Raw genomic sequence first — 22628 nt, 5'->3', positions numbered from 1 at the left:
AACTTTTCTGATATACTCAATGAATTGTGAATATTTTACATTTAACAAAATTGTAAACTGTGCACATCAAGAGAGGTGGAGGCTATAAAGCGGTGTTTTTTACTTTTAAGCCCAGTGAAACGGGCGGGTATCAAGCTAGTAAAAGATAAAAACAATATAGAAAGTATTGAATATTAGTACTTGCATTATTTTTTAATTAGAACAAAAACATAACACAATTATGGTGTCCTTTTGGTGGCCATTTCTTTGGTTTTCGATACTATTTCTAGAATTTTTATTTTTTTTTTTCCGAGAATATTTCAAGTTGAGACTACTTGCAAATTTGCAACTCCCTACCATTTATAGTTTTGGAAAAAAGGGACACCAAAGTTTTGTCCTAATTGCGCCTTCACGGGTAAAATGTGACAAAAAATGTTTTAAACAAAAGTTGTTAATTTTTGTTAGTTAACAAGATGGGAATTACGGCTCCAAGAACCAATTGACCTATGTTGCTCATTTACGAACTTAGGTGATTTTATGAACACCTATATTACAATTTTTGCTCCCAATTAGACCCGAAAAAATGCGTCATTGAGCATGAATAATTTTCGGATTGAAATTCTCCTGAACGTAACAGTGTAGGTTGCCGGAGGGTACCCCAGTAGGATATTGTTTAAACAAATAAATAATATTGACCGAATCGCTTCAGAAAAAATTTATCATATAACTGAGGTCAAAGTTAACAAAAAATGTTCTTAGACATTTTTCTCATCAGATTTCGAATAAAAAATTTATCGCTCAAAAAGTGTATGAAAAAATCAAAATTTTAATAAATAATAATATTTTTATTTGTAGTGTAACTTTACTTAACAATATCCCGAAAAAAATTCTGGCTCAATTGCATTTTAAGTGCTTGATTGTTAATTGTTAAGAGAGTGCGCGAAAAATCATTTTCCTCGATAAAATTATTCATGCTCAATGACAGATTTCACCGGGTCTAAATATTATTCACATCACGCTGTCCAGCGAAACAGCTGGTAACACACATTGCCATTTTTAATTCTTTCATTCTTAATGGAATACGTTTCGATTTCCTCACACTGTAGACAAGAATACACCCCAAATTACTCATACCAATCAATCTTAATTCTAAACTAAAAATATGTTAAACTAGAGTGATACCCACCCGCTTCGCTGGATTTAAAAGTAAAGATTGATAAATATTGCTCTCGCTTTTCCCCTTTCTATAACACTCGGAATAATGGTAAGGATTGTTTTACACAGGTAAAATATATGTATGGTTTTCTATTTTTTTAAATGTATAATTGTCGTAATTATTCATTGACTATATCAGAAAAGATGGCCGTGAAATATTTTATATTGACTATTTTTACAGAAATCTGTAATTTCAGGTAATGTCAAATGATTACTTTTACAGAAATCTGTAATTTATGGTAATGTCAAATTAAATTAATTTTTAAATTTTATTCTTTTTAATAATTAATATATCTAGTATGAGCTATATTGCTGTATAGTTTCATTAAAAAGCATTCGCTAGTTTTAGCATGAAAGTGTAACAAACAAACAAACAAACATGCTTACTTTTGCATTTAAAATATATAGAGATGTACACCTCTTTGAAAACTACACTGTTCCTAAGCTTCAATGTAGTCGTAAATCCATTTTCACATAGAATAGATTTATCCACAAAATCACGTGATCATTTGAACGAACAATATAATATGCATGGCTTAGATATTGGGGTGTGAATTTTTCATATTTGGTGTGAAGTGTTCGACACATCAATCATAATCCAACCCCTATGGGTATAATAAGTGGTGTATCAAAACCGCTATTTAATAATCACTTGTCTATGTTGTTCAAACATGCCATTAAATTCATAAAATGAGGGATGTTTTAAAAAATTCTGATTCAGGTATATAGTCGGTTTTTTTGACTTTTTAAAACAATACTCCAGACCTATAAAATTTTCGGTCTTTTTTTCCGATCAAGTAAACTGAGTCACTTAAAAATATGAAAATTTTGAAATTTCTAATAGAAAAATTATAAAATTAGGATCAGTTTATTCGACAGCTTCATATTATTCTGGTTTTTGTGTCTTAAGCTGATTTTGATAATTCTTCATCACTTCTTCTTCAGGGGCAGACTGAGACAAATCATATTTTTTTATAATCTTAAAAGTTTGTTTATTTATTTTAAAATGCGCTTTTTTGAAATACTTTACCATAGCAGCTTTTTTTGCCAAGTTACACGCTAGGAAAATCTAATTGGATTTAAACTGCATAAACGTCTAAAATGATAGTCGCTTCGAAATCTTTCTGATTTCATTAGGAAGGTGGAAACACCATCTTTCAAATTCTTTCATTACACTTTGTACCTCAACAATTTTTTTTTTCCAAATACTAAAAATAATATTTTTTAATTTTATTTATATATTGTGCTCAGCTATTTGCACATATATATTCTAAAATTTCACATTTAGTTATACGTTGCTTTCTTAAATTAGATTATATTCGCTCCGTGTGTGAGTTTTATTGGAGGCGTTTCCATGGTAACGATACACTACTTTAATTATAGAATTGTATGGCTGCATATATAATTGTATGAATTGCATTTATTCGTTGTGTGCGTAGTCATGGTAGGGACAATAAAATCGATGCCAGCTCTTTAAGGATGTTCCAGCATGGTATTTGCAGTTTCTATGTTAAAGCAATGGTACAATTTTTTTTTCGACAGAATTTAACGAAAAATTAAATTTAAGAATTTAATAATGCTTACTATTAATTCCCAAAGTTTCAGAAATTTTGACCGTTTAAAATGGGAAATAATTATGCCAACGTCCCAATTTCGATCAATTTACGTCAAAATTAATATCTCGAAAGTGAAAATTAATTTCTAAATTTTTTTTTTAGAATTGTATTGTATAAACATTTTTTTCTACTTTTTCTTCAATATATAATAATATCATAAAAAATAGTTGGAGAGACCGGACATTTTACATGCTTTAAATGGGACATGAACCTCAAAATCGCGAACTTTGTCTTTAAATATCTCGCGATCTAAACGGTCAAAAATTATGAAATTTTAGGAATTCATAAATAAAGCTATTATAAACCCGAGAAAAAAAATTCGGCCAAATCTGTCGAAAAGTGATTTCATGCTGGTACTACCTCAAGTGAAAAATTTTGGAGTTAAAGGGGGCTGTTATGACTAATTTGCAATTCTTTACATGTTAATGTAATAGAAATGTCAAATTAAATATATTATTTTTCAAATGTAAATTATCATAATTAATTATTTAAATTTGTGAAACAAGAATATTAAATTTTAAATGTAAGTCTTAAATGCAATCCATACAATTATATATGCATCCATACAATTCTATAATTAGAGTAGTGTATCGTTACCATGGAAACGAAACTCATGCACGGAGCGAATAACTTACAATGAAAATTTAATATTATTGATTATCTAGTCAAATTACACTTTGAAGGTTACAAAAATTCCCATAAAGCTAAAAATTTGTATGAATGTTCAGAATATTATTATAAATGAATTGTGAAAAGTCCCCATCAATCCCCCCTGTGGAAAAAATTTTATTGAGGGGGAAGTTTGCAAAAATAGGTTTATATTACGAAAAAAATAATTTTTTCAATTCTTTGAACGGCTATATCACGGAAATGGCAATACTTATGAAAAAAGGTGTTGAGACACTTTTTGTAGAAAATTGAATAATCTACAATTTTTGTCAAAACCATTTTTGCTGTTAAGCATCATCGCTTTGCTGAAAAACGCGAAAAACCAATTTTTGAAAACTTCCCCCCTCAGTAAAATTTTTTGCACAAGGGGAATTGATGGGGACTTCACAATTCATTTATAATAGTATTCTGAACATTCATACCAATTTTTAGCTCTATGGGAATTTTTGTAACCTTACTTATATTTTAAGATCTAATTTGACTGGATATTGACTCACAAATTTAAATTAAGAATTATGATAATTTAGATTTAAAAAATAATATTTGTGCAATTTGATTTCTTATTTTCACAATTTTTAATGCATTCAATTTAATTAATTAGTGTTTTTCAATAAATTTAATTTAACATTTTCTATAACATTAACATGTAAAGAATTACAAATTAGTCATAACAGCCTCCTTTATCGCCAAAATTCACTGGAAGCTGGCATCGATTTCTATTGATTATTTATGTTTAAATTTAGTTTTGTTATTATTGATTCGAAAAAAAAAAGATTTGGTTCAATTGAAGAAATGTGTTCAATTAAAACTGTATACATTTGCAACAATATTAAAAAAATTTGATTATGCCACCGTTGGTAGCTTTGACATAGAAGCGAAAGCATTTGACGTAAATTGGATTCGATTTGAATATCAAACTCTCTTAGATCTAATATTTCATTCCTGTGATTGTTTTTTACAATTTATTTATTGGGTTAGGTTTTTAATATTCTTAAATTGTTCGGAATAACTTTTTTTTATTATCTTGATCTATTATAAATGTGAACTTTTGTAATGTTGTATGGATGTATCAACTAACTATTACTGCTTAGCCATAGATATATATATATATATTAAAAATATAGGAACATGTCACATTTGATACAATAACTCAGTTTTTTTTTCTCTAATTTCTGATCTTTTTTTCTAAAAATTCTGATTATATTCTGGCCATGTTTGCCTTTATACATCATTTAGCGGGTTTGTTTAAATTATTCTAACCAACCCTAACCAATTCCCATTCCTATATATTTTATATGTTTCTCTACACAAGTCAATACTATAAGTCAATTATAATGCAGGAATTATTACAATTTTAACTTATTTTAAATCGAAACATAATTTCATTTTTGTTCATTGATAATATATTTCAAACAATAACTCTTAAATAAATTTTAAAACAAATTGATTGGAATGTAAAAATTTCTAGGTCAATTTTTGAAAATTTTTCATTGTATTTGAAGATTTGTTGTATTCAAAACAAATTCATTTATCCAATTCCAATTTAGTGGACTCAACTCCCCCTCAAACTTAAATTACTTAGTGAGTTTGTTTAAAAGAAGCCACATACTTACTTTGATTCCGACACACTTGTATGAATCAAAATTATATTGACTCAATTTTTGTTGAAAATATGTAATTATAATATTGCTTAATTCAATGAACTTACACGCGCTAAGTATGTATGTCAAATTATTATTTATATAATGCTTTGACTGCATTTATTTAATATATATAGACTCACATTTTTGACAATAAACCACTTCTAAATATTTAACCACAAGGGCTTTATTTCGATTTCCTCAACAATTTTGAACTTGTCAACTCTGCAAGAATCAAAAGAATAGGTCCGACCTTTATGAATCCGAATTTTCTATTGTAAAGGACTTCGAGAAGTAAGCGATACATGAGTCCAGAATTAAGCGATACATGATTATGAATTGGAGTATTTAATATCTATATATAGACAACTTTTGTTTGTTTTTCTTTTCATACATGAAATAGTATGGTTATGTTTAGAATAACACAAAATATATGACATTTTTTTATATTTTAATTAAAGCAAATAAGTGTAGTATTGAATAGAAAAGCACTTGTGCTGCTATGGTTTGTAAAGTTGATGAGGCCTGAACTCTGAACATGTTAAGGTCTTACATGCTTTTATAGTTTACATGTGATGAAAGGAATAGATGAATATACTTGAAAATCTTTTAATAAAGCACATTAGATTTTATTTAAGGGGGTGATTATAAATTTACTTTAACATTATACCGTATTTACACATTGAGTGAAAGTGTGAGTGCAATTATTAAGTGCATTTTCTCAATTTTTCATAGCATAGATAGAGCCAAATATTCGAAAAATTACTACCTATATGAAATATACCAATGGAATCGAGACTGGCCTAATATTTCATTACCAAGCCTTCATTCATTGCCCATGATAGTAGATTGAAAAATCGCGTGGGTGTGAGCAAATACACTGGGAAAAATTTATGAAATCGTGACAACTCCGCGCGGAGTTGTCACGATTGTCCGCGCGGAGTTGATAAATTCGAAGTTGAGTCAATAGAATTATGATTCACACACAAGTCTGTCGGAATTAAAGTAATTATAAAGCTTCTTTTAAACTAACTGCGAAGGAATTGAAGTTAAGCTTTAGGTGCAGATGAGTCAACTAAATTTGGTTAGAAAAAAATACAGTGATTCTGGAGATCTATTGAAGATTTGATTAAGAACAAAAAGATCAGATTTACTAACTTCTTTGTTAAATTGAAAAGTTATTAATCATAATACCTTCTTCCTAATTACATATTTTTCCTGCAAAACAAATGAAAAATAGATATTACACTTTGATGATATCTTAGAATCTTCACCAATTTGAATTGTCCTCATTCGTAAAGTCTTCAAAAGCAACCAGTTTTCAAAGTATGGAAAACCTTGGTTTATTTTTTGGTTTTCTGGTTTTATATTTCCCGATTTATGGTTTGTTAAAGATCATCATATAAAAACTACAGAAGATATCGGAGTACAATTCATAGTAATAATGAACAAATTATTTTAAGCATGCTAGTAAATTCATGTGTATTATCTACCTAAATAAGTAATTATATAAATTTTTATTTATAATACTATAAATATAATAAAGAATTTCGATCGAAAAGAAATCGATATCGGGATTCAACGGAAATACACGTTTCGAGGGTTCAATACATGATTCCAAAAAAATGGTTTCAAAAAATGCTGCTTCCGTCGGTATGTCGGTATGTCTGTTAACAAGCTGGAGTCTTCAATTTTCAACCGATTTTTCTCAAACTCGGTACATAGGTTCAGTTTGGTCACAATTCCAGATGATTTTTTCATTTTTTCCCTAGGTATTTTTTCAAGGGTACTTCCCTCTAGGCCAAAGCAGGATTTTTGGGGTTTTCTCAAAAACGGCTCTAACGATTTCGATTAAACTTGGCACAAGGCTAGACTTTAAGGTGTTCCTAGGGTTTGTATAAGCCATATATCCGAGAATGCCCACACCCTAGAGAAAACCTTTCCAAACACAGGAGAATGGAATTTTTTAGGGAGAGGCTGAGGGGACAGCAGTGAAACTTCGTATCAGGGTTTATATCAACAAGGTTCTAGGTTTGATATAACTCCTCTCTGGGGCAACCCTCTCTGGAGCCGTGGAGCTAGAGGGGATGAAATCGTCAAAAGTGGTCAAATCAATCCTATCCAAAATTGATTAAATATTATTTTAAATGTCTTTTTAAGTAACTTTTGCTACTTGGTAATATTTGCTTAACCTCACCCTTACCAAACTAATCGCATAATTATTCAAATTGTTCACATAATCAAATAAATCAAATAAAGAAGTAAATAAAACTTAATTCATCCAAGTTAGTGAAGTTAAGAAACTGAAGCTTTTCCTTGTTTTTAAATAATTCTTACAATTGGCTGCTTTTAATAAATATTACAAAAATAATATATCAATTTTATAATATAATAAAGTCTTGTCCGATGCTTCGGACCATTTATTGTTATTGTATTGAAATAAAATGACTATGTCAATGATTTTGGTAGCTTTGTCTCAAAATTTTGAAATAAATTTCCAACCACCTACCAAGACTCATGAAAGAACAAACTGTGCAGAAAGTATTAAAAAAATTCAAGTCGTATCAAAACAAAACCAAACCAATTTATTCTCCACCCTTTCTCTTTCATCATTACTTTTAATATAGGTACTCGATTATAAAAAGAAATTAGTTAAAAGTAAACCTGACATGTTACCTTAATTAAATTTTTCGAACTAAAAATTCGATGAACCAATTTCGAAATTGAACAAAACTACATTTTTTTAACCTCGACCGATATCAATTGTTAAATATCATCCCCGCAGTACTTTTCAAGACTCATTTTTTAGTAACTTTTTACACAAAAATATAGACTTATGCACTGTACAGAAGGTCAACGGAAGGGATGTAGATATTTCTGTGTTAAGGCCCCTGGGACACTATTTGGAAGATTTTAGGGAAATATGCCTTTCAAACTGTTTCGTAGCGATATATCATGGGCTTTCGTGATTTTTGAGGCTTCGCAAATTCCGACAGGTCGTTTAAATGAAGTGAGAGGATTCAAAAATCGGTATGTATTTTGAATTAGTGTTAAGGAAAAAGCTTTTCGCGATTTTTACCTTCCAGTACCCTCTAGCTTTTTTTATTTCGAAATATCATGTTTTTTAGAATTTGCGTATCTCTACAACTCTACCGTTGAGAGATGCTTCCCCCACATTCTCGCAAAGTAGCACGAGCTTAGGTGATGAAAGAGAATGGGGAGGTCATACTTGTCGCGACTTCCCTATCCTCACATTTATCCAAATTCGCTAAAAAAGTGTTTTTTTGTACCCGAGTTAAAGGCAACACGAGGCGTCCAAGAAAGTACAGAGGATTATTATCTCCAACATTTTCGCGATTTATTGTGAAGTAAAGTTCAAAAGTTTTGTTGTAACACATGAATAGCTATTGCAACAACTGTTGCCCTTTCGATGTCAGCTAGAGCAATGAGATACTCATGAAGTAAAACGAGATGATGGTTGAATTGGGCTAACTTTGTTATACTGGTGAGGATATTTCACGATAGTGTGACCAAATATGACCATGGTTATGGAGCTCTGATGCTCATGAGTTTTGTTTTTCATACAACAAAAAAAAGAAGGAACGACATGTACTTTTTTGATATGGAAAATATAAAAATTTGAAAAGTTCGTCGAGAGAAATTGAGAAGAAAAGAAACGATGATGAAAACTTTTTGTTCGATACACATATACACATGTATATATATACATACCATACATACATAAAAATAAAGTATATTTCATAAAATATGGCGAAACTAAATATAACAGTTACTATTATATACAAGAATCCTGTATACAAGATATTACAAACATAATTTGTAATATCTTCGGTTAAAAGTGAACCAGAAGATTCTATCTATCCTATTCGAATGCATTCTTTTGAGTGATAGTCAGTATAGAAGATATATAATATTTACAAAATGGTTTTAAAATAAGTGAAGGGCATAGGAGAAGAACATGCGTCGTCATATTTTTGAATTTTTCGAAAATTTTGGAATATGTTTTCTCTTGAAGTTTTTTCCTTTTTTTCGAAAATGTTTCACAAGACCACTAGTTGAAGCTACTCACAACTTTTCAACTTCCTATCTTTTATAGTTTTAGAGAAATTTAATACCAAAGTTTTGATATAATTTGCGCTCTTACGGGTAAACAGTGATGTTTACAAAAGAATATTTAAAAAAAAAAAGTTGTTTAATTTTTATAAGCAACATTTTTCGTATTTAAACTTTTGTTCCATCTATAACGGTTTACAACATGGGTCCAACGACTTCAAGATCCAATTGACCTATGTTGCTCATTTACGAACTCGGCCTCACTGTTTATGTCCTTAGCACGCTAAAAAGCTTTCAGCTTGATATCTTTATTCGTTTTTGAGCTATCGTGTTGACGGACAGACGGAAATGAAATAATTCGGTGATATTATGAACACCTTTACCAAACATTTGTTCGTACCATCAATATTTTTGAGCGTTACAAACTTTTTAACGAGTAGTTTTCGAGCTAGGGGTGTTAAAGCTACACTTGCATTATAGTTGTACAGTCCGTAGCTGGAAAACTACCCGTTAAAAATTTTGTGGCTGTGAGAGATTTTGATCAGAATTATCCGAAGAACATTTTGGGGGAGGTTTAAAAAAGTTTAATAGAAAGCGATTTTCATAGTCATATACAAAAACTACAACATATTCGCAGCTTTGATCGTCCGTAGCTCGCAGACTACTCCTCAAACAATTTTGTGGCCGTGACAACTTTCTATCAGAATGACCCAAGAACATTTTTGGGTGAGTTGGAACAAGTTTCACAGAAAATCAATTTCCTATCTAATATTGTGGTGTTCTTTTTTGTTTGTTTAAGGATGTATCAGCACTGGTGGTGGGGCTCACAAATTTAAAAAATATATATTATCAATTTTGATGATAAATTATTTAATAACTTGACGATATAAGACAAAAAGTAAGACTAAAATTTTCGACATCTGGCGTAGTTTTCAAAATATCGAAAATTGCAAATTTTTTTTAATTATTCATTCATGAAGTTATAACAAAATTCATCATCAAAGTTGAAAATAAGATACAAATAATTTCAAACCTAAATGTACCATGCTCTTACATTCCTTACATGGACGGAGGCTAATTTGTTTTGATTCATTCAAGTTAAAATTATCAAAAACTTTCAAAATATGTCGTTTTTTGAGATTCCTCCATAAGAGCCAAAATTTGAATAGATACCTAAGCTGAAATTTTAACCACATATTCTTTGAGTAAAAATCTACCTATAAAAAATTTTGAGCCTTTAAATCAAACATTGTTGTCATGCTCATACATCCTTAATGTAGCTTTCAAAGAATAAAGCGTAGGTATATTTTTACGAGCCACATGGTACATGCAGACGTATATAAACATTCATATACTTATGTGTACTATCTAGGACTGGGGAGAGGTTTGTTGTTAGTAGTATCCTTTTCCTCGTTACATACTGTTTCATAATATTTTCAATTAAATTTCTTGTCATTCAAAATTTGTCATCATACTTCAAAAATCTAATTATTTTTAGGGTTGAACAAATATCTTTACATTTTTATATGATACCAACTCATAGTTTTCTTCTATTTTTTTTTTTTAGTTTGTTCCCTAGAAACAACATCTTTACTATTTTATTTTTTAGTGACTTATGTGTTTTACTTTCAATATAATTATTTTTTTAAGATGATTATTCAACTGTTTCAAAAAGTTTATATTTGAGATAGAGAGAACGAATTTTTTATTTAGGTGGATAAGTGTGATTATTCCACCTGAGAAAATGCTAAAAAATTCTCATTTTTAATAATGCTTTCGCCCTATTAGCTTAGTTGGTTAAGGCGTAACCAATTCCATCCGCGGTATGCTTAGGGTAGCGGGTTTGATTTCCGCCGTCGCAAAAAAAATTAATTAATTAATAGTTGTGATGGGCTGGTCCCCTCTGTCAAGGCTATGGGCAATAGCTGGGAATCCAAAACTTTGTAAATGGCATGAGATCTGGTCTTAATTGTGGAGTGTGTAAAAAATTTTTGCCAAAAATAGAACCAGATTCAAAAAAAATGCACAAAAAAGTAAAAAACGATTTTAAAGTAAATACTTCATTTAATAATTTCCGTATGAGCAATTAGCTTTGAAGTCATTATTTGACTTTTAGCTAAGGATGAGACTAACGTCGATATCAAAGCGTAATTTCTTTCAAGAAAAGTATTTAAATCATTTTTGAAAAAGTACACCTGTTAAAAATAAGTAATTGAATTTAATAATTGACGAAATTACACTGTGCATACAATAGCAAATCGCTGCGGTTACGGAATCCTACAAAACTTTCTAATAGGTATTAGGTTCATCAAATGATCATGAATTATAGCATAAATGATAAATATTTGATTAATTTTCAATGAAATACATTTTATTATTTTTAAAAATTGGTAAAAATTGGCAACTTTTTTGCTTTCCTGTCACAATTGACTCTGTCTGTAGTCATGGTAGCGAAAATCAGATCGACGCCCATGCTACCAGTAAGAAATTTTGGCGATAAAAGAGACTATTATGAATAATTTTCAATTGTGTACATGTAACTCATATAGTAAAAATTTAGTTAAAACTATTGAAAAATAACAATTAATTAAACTTATTTACCTAATTAAAATTTATTTCATATAAAGTAACATAATTACTTATTTAAATTTGTAAGAAAATAGTATCAAGCTTTCAATGTAAACCATATGTTCAATCCCTAGACTTGTATGTCTACCCATAGAATTATATTAATGAAGTAGCGTATATGGTTATCATGGAAAAGCTTGAAATAAAACTCGTACAAGGTGCGAATATAGAATTGTGACAATTAGTAAATGCAACTATCATCGATATCGCCTCGCTCAGTTAGATGAAAAGCAGAATATCACGTGAAAAAATGCCTTCGATTCTCGTTGCAGTTCATTAAACTTTTTTTCATCAATTTTAAAATCAGTAAATAATCAATAAAAATAAATTTTGTATACATTGTTCTTACTGTCACAAAAATGAATTATATCAATTATTAAATTTTTACAATTATTAGATGTGAAAAACCTGCATACAATTCTCTGAGCAGTTTTTTTTTTTCACTAAAAAAATGTTACAGAATTTCTTAGTCAGTCAGACAACAGTGATCTACTGAAATATTCAATAACTTCCTCGACCCTTCCGAAATGCCGCAGTGTGGCTACCTGTGGCAAAAAACAGGCTAAAGAAATAATATGTGAGTGGCAATTGTGTTTCTTTTTAATTATAGGCAATTTTAATACAGTTATGGTACACAAATTATATAAAGAACAAAACAAAATCTTAAAATTATTTCTCTATTCTGTTTTTTCCTAAACGGTACATTTTTAGACCGTGAGTCCATTTTTCGCCATTAGCTAGCACGATAAGCTTTGAAATTAGGGGTAAATCAAGGAATTTATTAAAAGAATAAGGAATATATCGCGTATAAAAATATCTATGAAGTGAATGTGAGGCACAAATAGATACATTCGAATTTTAGAAGGATCATGCACCGGTTGTATGAAGTTTGATAAAAAAGAGAATTTGAGGATAGGTATTCAAAATATGAATGTTAGAGTTCGTACAAAACGAAGTGGCACCGAGCAAGAGAGAGTGTAGATACGAGTGCACATATATATACATCATACACTCTCTCTTGCTCGGTGCCACTTCGTTTTGTACGAACTCTACAACGTTTACTAATCTATGAAATTTTGAAATGAAAACAATTATCAATAACTCTTCCGAAATATAAGTCATTTTAAATATATATTAATTTCATGGCGTGACTTTCTGTAGATATGCTGTCACTGTATTCTATGGAATATTTTCTTGTCTACAAAAAATATTGTTTTCTTTTTTTTATCACCTTGCATAATTCTTGCAATATCATTTCTACAACATTGAAAAATTTACTTGCATATTAAAGAAAGAACAATTTCTCAAGGGAACCGTTTATACTCGCGAAATGAACAAAAATTCCGTTAACATCAAGCTACCAATGACATTAAAATTATGGGAGTTGTAAACTTATTTTTACGTAACGAAATAAACAAACACGTATATATAAGTAAATAAATATCAGCGCCCACGATTATTTGATCTCCGACGATATATTATAGTGACCTACACACCCACTTACCGCGGTTAATCTAAACAGTAATACAGTGGAACTTGGATAAGCGAGAAACCTCCATAACTAGTTTTATTTAACAAAAAAATTCGTTACAAGGCAAACTCAGCAGGAAAGAGTCGATAAAGGGGTTACAAATATTGGATAAAAATCCAACAGCTGAATGTTTGCCGGTGAAGAGGAGTGGGAGTTTAAGGGGATGACAAACGGTTTTTTGCGATTTACGGCGTAAATATTCGTCCTATCAACAAAATTAAATGTAATAGTTCGAGACAGTAAAAAAATCAATCGACTCTTTCCTTGTGTTATGAGCATTTTTTTTTTCAAATGGTACATGTGGTTGAAACTTTTTCTTCTTCATATAATTTTATCTATTGTTGAATTATGAATTTTCAGATTTTTCAACCAATCTACAGTTTTTAAAAAATATTTTTTCCAAGCCTTTTTTTTTCAAGAAGTTTTTTTTTCTTAGAAATTTTGGTCTTTTCTTTCATTACGCGCATAAACGCTCATCGAAAAAAGTATTATTTTCTCAAATTTCGGGCCTGTTCGTGTACATCCATAGTTTGAATTTTCTTGTCTGCCGGATAAGAAAATTCAAATTTATTTTACTGCAGAGCCGTTTACGAATTAATTTGTAAAAATTACGAATAGCCATTTTTTTTTTAAATTTACTGATAAGATTTTTTGATAATAATTGATAATTATTAGTTCAATTAAATTATAAATGCCCATAATGTTGATGTATTGGTACGTCTTGTTTTTTATTTTTTTATGTTATAATAATAAATTTCAGTTATCAATAAGCAGTACCTGGATGACCGACCTTTACTCGGTATTTTTTGAGTTAAAAAGACTCCCGATAATGTACTTTAATTTGTCGCCAGTAGATGTCAGGGAAGAGTTATATTTTGCAGTCAAAATTTCAGTTATTCCTGAAAACACAGACAAAACGTCGTTTTTTATTAAATAAAACCTTGCTAGACCGATTTTGGCCCCCAAAAGGCCCTGCATACTTATTTTCAGGAAAATCGTTGGAGCCGTTTTCTGATAGCGAGTATCGGCCTGTTAAAATGTAATAGTATACAATTCATTGACTTATATGCCCATCCACAAAATTATATTAATAAATTAGTGTGGGTTACCTTACTAAGGAAACTCCCTGAAATAAAACGCATGCAACGAGCGAATAACGAGTAAATATTTTCTTGAAACAAGTAAATATTTACTGTTATCATTAAATATTACTGCTACCATGTTAACAGCATATTTTTTTGCAACAAGTAATTTTTATTTAACTGTGTAACTAATTTCATCTGTAAATCAAAAATCACGAGTGTTTCTTATTTTGTTTCAATGGTGAAAAAATATCATTAACGTAATAATTATGCCTTTCATAGCAGCCCAAATCATGATAAATCCATTTTGTTTACCACTAACCGAGCATTATTTTTTATTGTATAAAAAAAATAATATAACAAACACAAAAAGATACTTGAGAAACTTGTCAGCAGCAGAGTTTCAACACTAAGGTCATATTTTCCCCTTCATAAGATTCTTCGCCAAAATGCCGTAATTCATTCCATTTGAATAACATCCATCAAACCTTATATTCCTACCTAAAAACCAAATTTCAACTCATTCAAACTGAAGAGACTCGCTATTTTTAGATACCTAAAGCAAAAAATAATATAATATAATCGCTTTATTAATCACTCAAAATTGGTATTGTTTGTTTGTATATACATCTAATATGATTCATTCTTATGATTCTTAAACCACAGGATGATCATAATAACCAGTGTTTAATATTGTGTGTACAGTTTCGCTTAAATGTGTACAATCTTAGTAATCGGAACAAATCCAGTTATCGGAACAACTGGTTTTCTTCGAGACATATCCAAAACTCCACAAATCATTCTAAGGATTACAAAACAGATTTGTAACACACGTCCTCCCCTTGATCCACGATACGGTGCATAAGTCTATATTTTTGTAGAAATTATGATTAAAAATCATGATCGTTATAGTAAAGACTTGGTATAAATAAATAAAATTTAAGTATATGTGATTAAAATCATAATCAACTTATGCTGTTGTCTTAATACAAACATCATCATATATTGCACACATCATACAGTATGTATTTTTGACAACTGTACATAGAAAATAAAATTCGTAGCGCAAGAGCTGTTAGCTAAGTGAATTTTCTCAGGGATAAGAACATCACACATTTTTCTTAAAATTGAATATTATTGTATTTTTAATTTTTCAAGAATTTTTATTTCGAAAACTAAACGCCTAGGGAAAAAAGCGCAAAAGTACGTTTTTTTTTTTGCTTAAAACTGTGTTATCATAAGAAATCACTTTTTTGAACACAGCCTCACTTTTTACGTCCTGGGCACGTTGCAAAAATTTCAACTTTATATCTCTTTTCGTTATTGGGTTATCGTTTTAACAGACAGGCAGACAGACAACCGGACATGGACTAATTAGATGAATTTATGAACACCTGTATCAAAATTTTGTTGGTAGCATCAAAATTTTTAAGCGTTGGAAACTTGAGACTTAATTTATTATACCTTGATATATTTTATATATAAATAGTATAATAAACAAGTTAATGTTGTTGACTCATAAACAAAAATAAAAATTATTGATGAAAAAGGATAAAAAAGCAAGACTTTCTAATAAAACCTGTAGATTAAAAGTTGTCGGGGGAAAAAAGTGGATTGATATTTTGGATACAGAAAGTTTTCTTCTTAGAAGAAGTGGGTTAAGTGAAATTGTTTGAAAAATGTATATATAGAAATAAAACATACATACTGTACATCATCCCCATTGAATAAAACAGATTGTTAAGCCCTGCAATACACTCCAAACACATTTAATAATAAAAGTTCAATTCTTCTTGTATTTGTTTATGCTATAACATAAGTATCAGACTACTTGACTTCACTGTACTTTACTTGGCTGTCCAATTAAATCTTTTATACTTTTACTAGCCGTTGCTCATGTGCTCCACTGAGCAATCGTCTGCAGTGACGAATCCACTCATATGGGCATGATGGGCATGCCCATCACCCAAATAGACTTAAGATTTAACAAAATTAAAAAAAAAAAAACAATGAATCGCTTTAAATAGATAGTAAAAAAAATTAAAATAATTGAAGGAGAAAATGAAATAATTGGGTTTTAAATACTCCACTGTGGCACGGACAGGCAGATTGTTATGAGAGGGTTCCTAATCCCAGAGAGGATCTCATCTTTCCATCCAATTACAGAACTCTAAAAAGCTTTACCTTCACACAATATATTATTCATTTATTCTTTCTTGGACCTTCAAAATTCGTCTTTTACTGCGCAGACTAATCTATATGCATATTAAGGTCAAGAGCAATACAAATCTTAGCCCGCCCTATCACAAATTATAAAGTACTCCCCATTTATAACATATAATCTCATTACAAGCAGTGGCTCTCAAATAGTTCGCTTGGAATTTTTATTATTATTGTAAAAGAAAATATTTTGTGTTGGATTTACTTGAATTTACTTTTGCGAATAAACTGTATGTTGTTCGTTTATTGTCCATTTATCTTTTTTGTTTAGCTTGATTTTATTTTGATTTTTGATTTTGGTTTTAAGTATTTAATGCTACACAAGAGAATGGCTAAAGCAATCGATCGGTCTTGCTTATTAATTTCTTAATAGTGTCAAGTTATTGGTTTAATAGGTACATTTGAATCTCAAAATTCTATTAAATTCAAAATAAATATCTAAAGTCGTTATTTTATTTAAAATAACTATGTTGGTTTGTTTATTTCCAATTCGCTCCGTGCGTGAGTTTCGTTTCCATGGTAACGATACACTACTTTAATTATAGAATTGTATGGATGCATATATAATTGTATGGATTGCAATTAAGATTTACATTTAAAATTTAATATTCTTGTCTCACAAATTTAAATTAATAATTATGATAATTTACATTTGAAAAATAATATTTGTTCAATTTGATTTCTTATTTTCACAATTTTTAATGCATTAAGTTTAATAAATTCGTGTTTTTCAATAATTTTAATTTGACATTTCTATTACATTAACATGTAAAGAATTGCAAATTAGTCATAACAGCCCCCTTTAACTCCAAAATTTTTCACTTAAAGCGCTGGCATCGATTTTATTGTCCCTACCATGACTACGCACACAACGAATACACTGACAATATGTTTTTCGGCCACTGGATTGTCGTGGGTGTATGTAAAACAAATCATAAATATTTTATCCTTTTCTTAAGCAAAATTAAATAATTTTTTTTTTCTATAAGTGTCATAAAACTGAGGGTACACCTTTTTCGTAAAAATTTTGTATTTTACAAATTATTATTGGTTAAAGGATGATGGATTAATTATTATTGGATATTAAATAAAACTTCCCAATAAATCTCATTTTTCGGCCATATCTTGCGATAAGGGTCAACAATTTTTGTAATCACTATATTTCAATCATATTTTCAACGAATATATTTTTCTTCTTTCATCAAATATCAAATTTGTATGCGTATGAATAAATTTAATATGCTGAGACTTCGTAAATGAAAATTTTTTCGAAAAAAAAAAACACTAAAATGATTTGTTTTAAAAACAATTGAACCATTCATAAAGTATTTTGTACTTCATTAGAATATACACATGATTTTAACACACAAAATAAACATAACCCATGCAATTTGTAAACTTTTCGATTGGAAATTATTTAATAAAAATTATGCCGAATCGATCCTACCTTTCTAAAATTTGTTTTAGGTATTAGAGAAAAGCATAGAATATTTGTGTATTTACATGACCTTTTTGAAACTGTATATCTCTATATATTATAAATATGAAAGTAAGGATGTTTGTTTGTTTATTTGTTTGTTACACTTTCACGGAAAAACTTGCGAATGGTTTTTAATGAAACTGTACAGCAATATAGCTCATACATCAGAATAACACATGAGCTATAATTTATAAAGATATATAAAAAAAGAAAAAAAAGAAAATTTTCTTATATTTACTATTTTTAATTTTTACAGGAATCTTTTCATAGATCTGGTTCATCTACAATCATCATTTTGAACCATAAATTAAAGGTTTCTGTAAAATTTAAAATAATAAATTCAAACAATGCAGAGCCACCTTTTCTAATATACTCAATGAATTATGACTATTTTACAATTTAAAAAATTGAAAACTATGCATATAAAGATCAAAAGATACGGAGGCTATAAAGCGGTGGTTTTTACTTTTAAGCCCAGTGAAGCGGGCGGGTATCAAGCTAGTTGATAATAATTTGTATATGTTTGTAAGAATATGAAAATAAACGGAGCCAGGGCGTCACCAAGGGAGGTAGGTAGGGGCAGCTGCCCCTTCTAAAGATTCACAAAAATGGTTCAAAGCACTCAAAGCATCAAGTAAAATTCTACTGGATTCGAAATTTCAGTTATCGGATGAGTTTATTATAAAATTAGAATCAATCAAGCTACGTACCAATTTTCAACTAACCAACTTTTAAAGTTTTTGAGAAAAAGGTAACTAAATTTTTTCCCTAAGTTATACTCCCACGGGAAAACAAAGTTGTTTACGAAAAAATGGTTCAAACAAGAGTTGTTTACTTGTTTATATGAAAAAATTTCAAACTTTTGTTGTTCTTCTTGTGGTTTAACAAGACTGAATGGACCTATGTTGACAATTTACGAACTCAAACTCACTTTTTAGATTCCGAACACGATATAAAAATAATTCAGGTCGATGTTTCTCTATTCGCTTTTGAGTTATCGTGTAAAGGGACGGACAAACGATAATATATTAATTAATTTTCCTTTATGAATAATTAATTTTCCTTTATCAAAACTTTGATAGAGATATCACTCTGATATATTTCATATATAGGGTACAAAAACTAAAAAAAAATCATTTTTGGCAAGGTTTCAGGAAAAGGGCGCCCAAACGAAGAAAGGAGGAAAAAGGAATAGTGGAAAATAAAATTTTTAGGTTAGGCACCCACACGGAAACAAAAAAAAGTCCACGGTTCTCACAAGTATAAATCCGACTTTCAGTGTCTATGACCCCCCAAAATTTAACCCCAGTTCCACGTCTGTTTTCAGGTAGATTAACGTTAAAATAGGCCTAACTCTAAAATTAAAATAAATTTTTGCGTTTTAAAATCTTTATTTTTGCTTGTTCCTACAATTGATACTTTTCCCATTCTTCATAAGAAATTTGCTCCCTCTTTGCTATCGACTGGCGACGCCCTGAAACGTAGTAGAAAAAAATCTTTTTAAAATTACTTTTAATACTTTTTTATATTATTTTGATAACGCTAAATTATTTGAAAATATAATGTTGTAATTATATTTTTTGAAGAAAGGCCCAGTTTTTGATACAAACCTTGTATACGGTAGAGAGGCTCAATTGTTTTCTTTGTTTGTATCATTTACTGTAGACTGTTGGAAAATTATAAACAAACTGTGCTGACTTATTTTAAGGCTTTTTAGATATAAATAGTTGAAAATTCGAAGCATCGTTTATTTATTTAAAAAAACTCTAGCAGCTATTTATACCACAAAATCATCGTATAACTTTGATTTCTAAATAAAAATTTTCAAAAGTATTTTCGTATAAGTCAAAAGTAAGATATGGACAATGGATTCAGACTAACTCTAACGTTAAAGTCTGAAAATCTACCACCTGTCATGCACGAACTACCTCTCAATAAAATTATCTGTTCAATAAATATAGAATTATGACAAAATGCCATGAATTGTTTCGAAGACGGAAGTAACATTAATCAATGTTTTCATATAGCAAGGTTACACGTAGAAAGGAAACCATAGAGTATAATTACTTATAAAATTAGAAATTAGCTAGATAAGTCAGTCCATGCATAGTTAAAGGAAAAATAAAGTGGAAAAATAAGATTGGCAAAAAAAAAAAGCAAATTGGTAGTAGTTTGGATGATTAGTTACTGTCAAATCAAAAATTAATTTATTCAAAAAAAAAAGAAATCAAATCTCACTTTTGTTTAATAGGACCTCTATGCTATAGAACAACCGCGATGTTCTGTTTTCGGTGCCAGCTTTCAATCAACAGGGACTTTTTGTGAAACCATTCAACCAATCTTCAGACCATAGTTATCCTTTTTCAGATTAATTCACTGTAATCTTCTTTTACACGCAATCTAGAAATGCTTTGGTAACTTGTTGTGTAACTTTGGTAACAGTTTCCAATAATAAAAACGGACCTGAATAGAGCATTGGCGAGGCAGGATAAGACGTACTCAAATCAGCAATTCATATGACTTTATCTATTTTCGAATGAGATTTAAGAAGTGAGGAAAAAAATTTTAAGTTAATAAAATATTCGGCTCTGTACGATATAAGTCGTTGAAATTTAATTTCTTTTTAAATATTGCAATGTTATAACATTTAATTATGTAATAATTTTAAGGATGATAATTGTGATGTTAATTACTAATTATTAATTACTCCTAAGCATAATAAATGCAGATAACATTATTGTAAGTAAGTTTTTGTATGATTATTTATATTATAATTTTTATTGAAAGCATTCTTATTGGTATATAACTTACTGGTACTAATTACAGCATAAGTAATGAATACGATTATGACTATTTTGATTTTTGTTCTAAAATTCTTCACTTATTCAAATTTGTACTCCGTCAATTAAAGAATATTTTGTGCGACATATTTGACGCATGTGCAGAACGTGTGAGAAAATCTATCATCACGGGGCTAATGACTACCGAACGGTTGACGGAAGTGTTGACGAGTTAAAGAAGCCGAGGGTTAATTCGTCAAGTTGATGGGTCGATAAAAAGATGTAAATGAAAATAATAGGCAAAGTACTTTTAGGTAATTTATATTTTCATGAAGTTTTTACTTTCTAGATTTTAAAAAAGAGTTTAGTATTTCTATATGTGTACTAACTTTATGATGCAATACTAACGAATTCTTTATGAAATTGATAGTATATAATATTTTTATGGAACTAGAAAACAATAATAAAACAATATATTTTTCTAATATCTAAAAAGTTCTTAATTAAAAAGAAAAGTTTTGTACTCACTGTTAGTGTTGCTGGCAATTCCAAAATTGATTAAAAGTAGAGTCACAAATATTGGTAACAAAAACTGATTTTTTCTTAACATGATTTTTCAACTTTTTTTAATTTAATAAAAATTTTTGTGTTTTAAAAAACTGTTTGTTTAAAAATGTTATTAATTTAAATTTCCATAATAAATATGTATATAATATATTGCACAAATTTTTACGTATATCGATTTTAAAATTTTTATTTATTCAAACAGTAAATTTTCACATTGTTTTAAATTTCGACGTTTTTTTCTGTGTTGTTTTTCTGCCGTTGGATATTCACTGAAACAGAAAATAAATCATTTTTATTTAAATTGATACATATTTTTATTTTACAGATAAATAAATCTTTTCAAATTTTTGAGTTTTTCCAACGTGTTTGAAAAATTTATTAGTTTCGGAAATTTACATAATATGAATTTTTTCTTGCTATTGTAAAATAATAAACATCTTTTTTTTTTTAGTTTTCAGAAATTGTCTTAAAATATTTCTTGAATAAAATTTAGTATGAAAATGGGATAAAATTTTTTTTTTTTTTTTTGTAATACTAGATTATGTATTTAACGGAAGCCTATACACTGTGTTCTGTTATTGACTGCAGAAATTCGGCTTACCAAAATAAGCTTTCCAAATTTGGATCTAAGGCCTTATTTGGGATCTAAGGTCGTATTTGCTTACGAGTATTGCAAAAATTGATAAATTTGTTCATTCACTGACTATCATTCGATAAACAGTAGCCAATGATAATCAGTATATATTTATAAATTTCGCTTTATAATGGAAGGGATTTGTAAAAAAGTATAAAATAATCATTGGATCTGGTAAAAAAAGCCCACTTTTTATACTTTTATTATATTTTTGTGAGATTTTTAATACTATGTCAGACTTTGCTTAAGAAACTATTTTTTATTGGCGCACGTAAAATATGATTAAATTGCACATAACTAAGTTAAGACGAATAAATGAAGCACTAAAAATGATCATAGTTCGAAAAATATGGACAGTAAGTCGGATTTGAATGCGGTTTTCGGCATTCGATTCGTTAGAGGGTCAGTTTTATGACCTAATTTGATTTATAAGAAATTAAAAATATGCAATTAGCATAATTACTTTGCATTTTAAATTGACCGTTAATATTAAATTCACAAATCACTATTGAC

At 29.2% G+C, this 22628-nt stretch overlaps 1 protein-coding gene across 1 annotated transcript in view; it reads right to left on the bottom strand.

Annotated features, from left to right (window-relative positions):
• LOC123302983 (protein CEPU-1-like) overlaps positions 1-21483 on the bottom strand; it is a 376328-nt gene extending 354845 nt beyond the window's left edge. The window contains exon 1 of the mRNA XM_044886078.1: positions 21443-21483. The gene's annotated coding sequence lies outside the window, so the exon portion shown is untranslated. The remainder of the gene's footprint in view (positions 1-21442) is intronic.
• Between the last annotated feature and the right edge of the window lie 1145 nt (positions 21484-22628).

Source organism: Chrysoperla carnea, chromosome X (genome assembly GCF_905475395.1).
Source record: "Chrysoperla carnea chromosome X, inChrCarn1.1, whole genome shotgun sequence".
Lineage (NCBI taxonomy): Eukaryota > Metazoa > Arthropoda > Insecta > Neuroptera > Chrysopidae > Chrysoperla > Chrysoperla carnea.
Note: the sequence above shows the minus strand (reverse complement) of the source record. Positions and strands in the feature narration are given on the sequence as shown.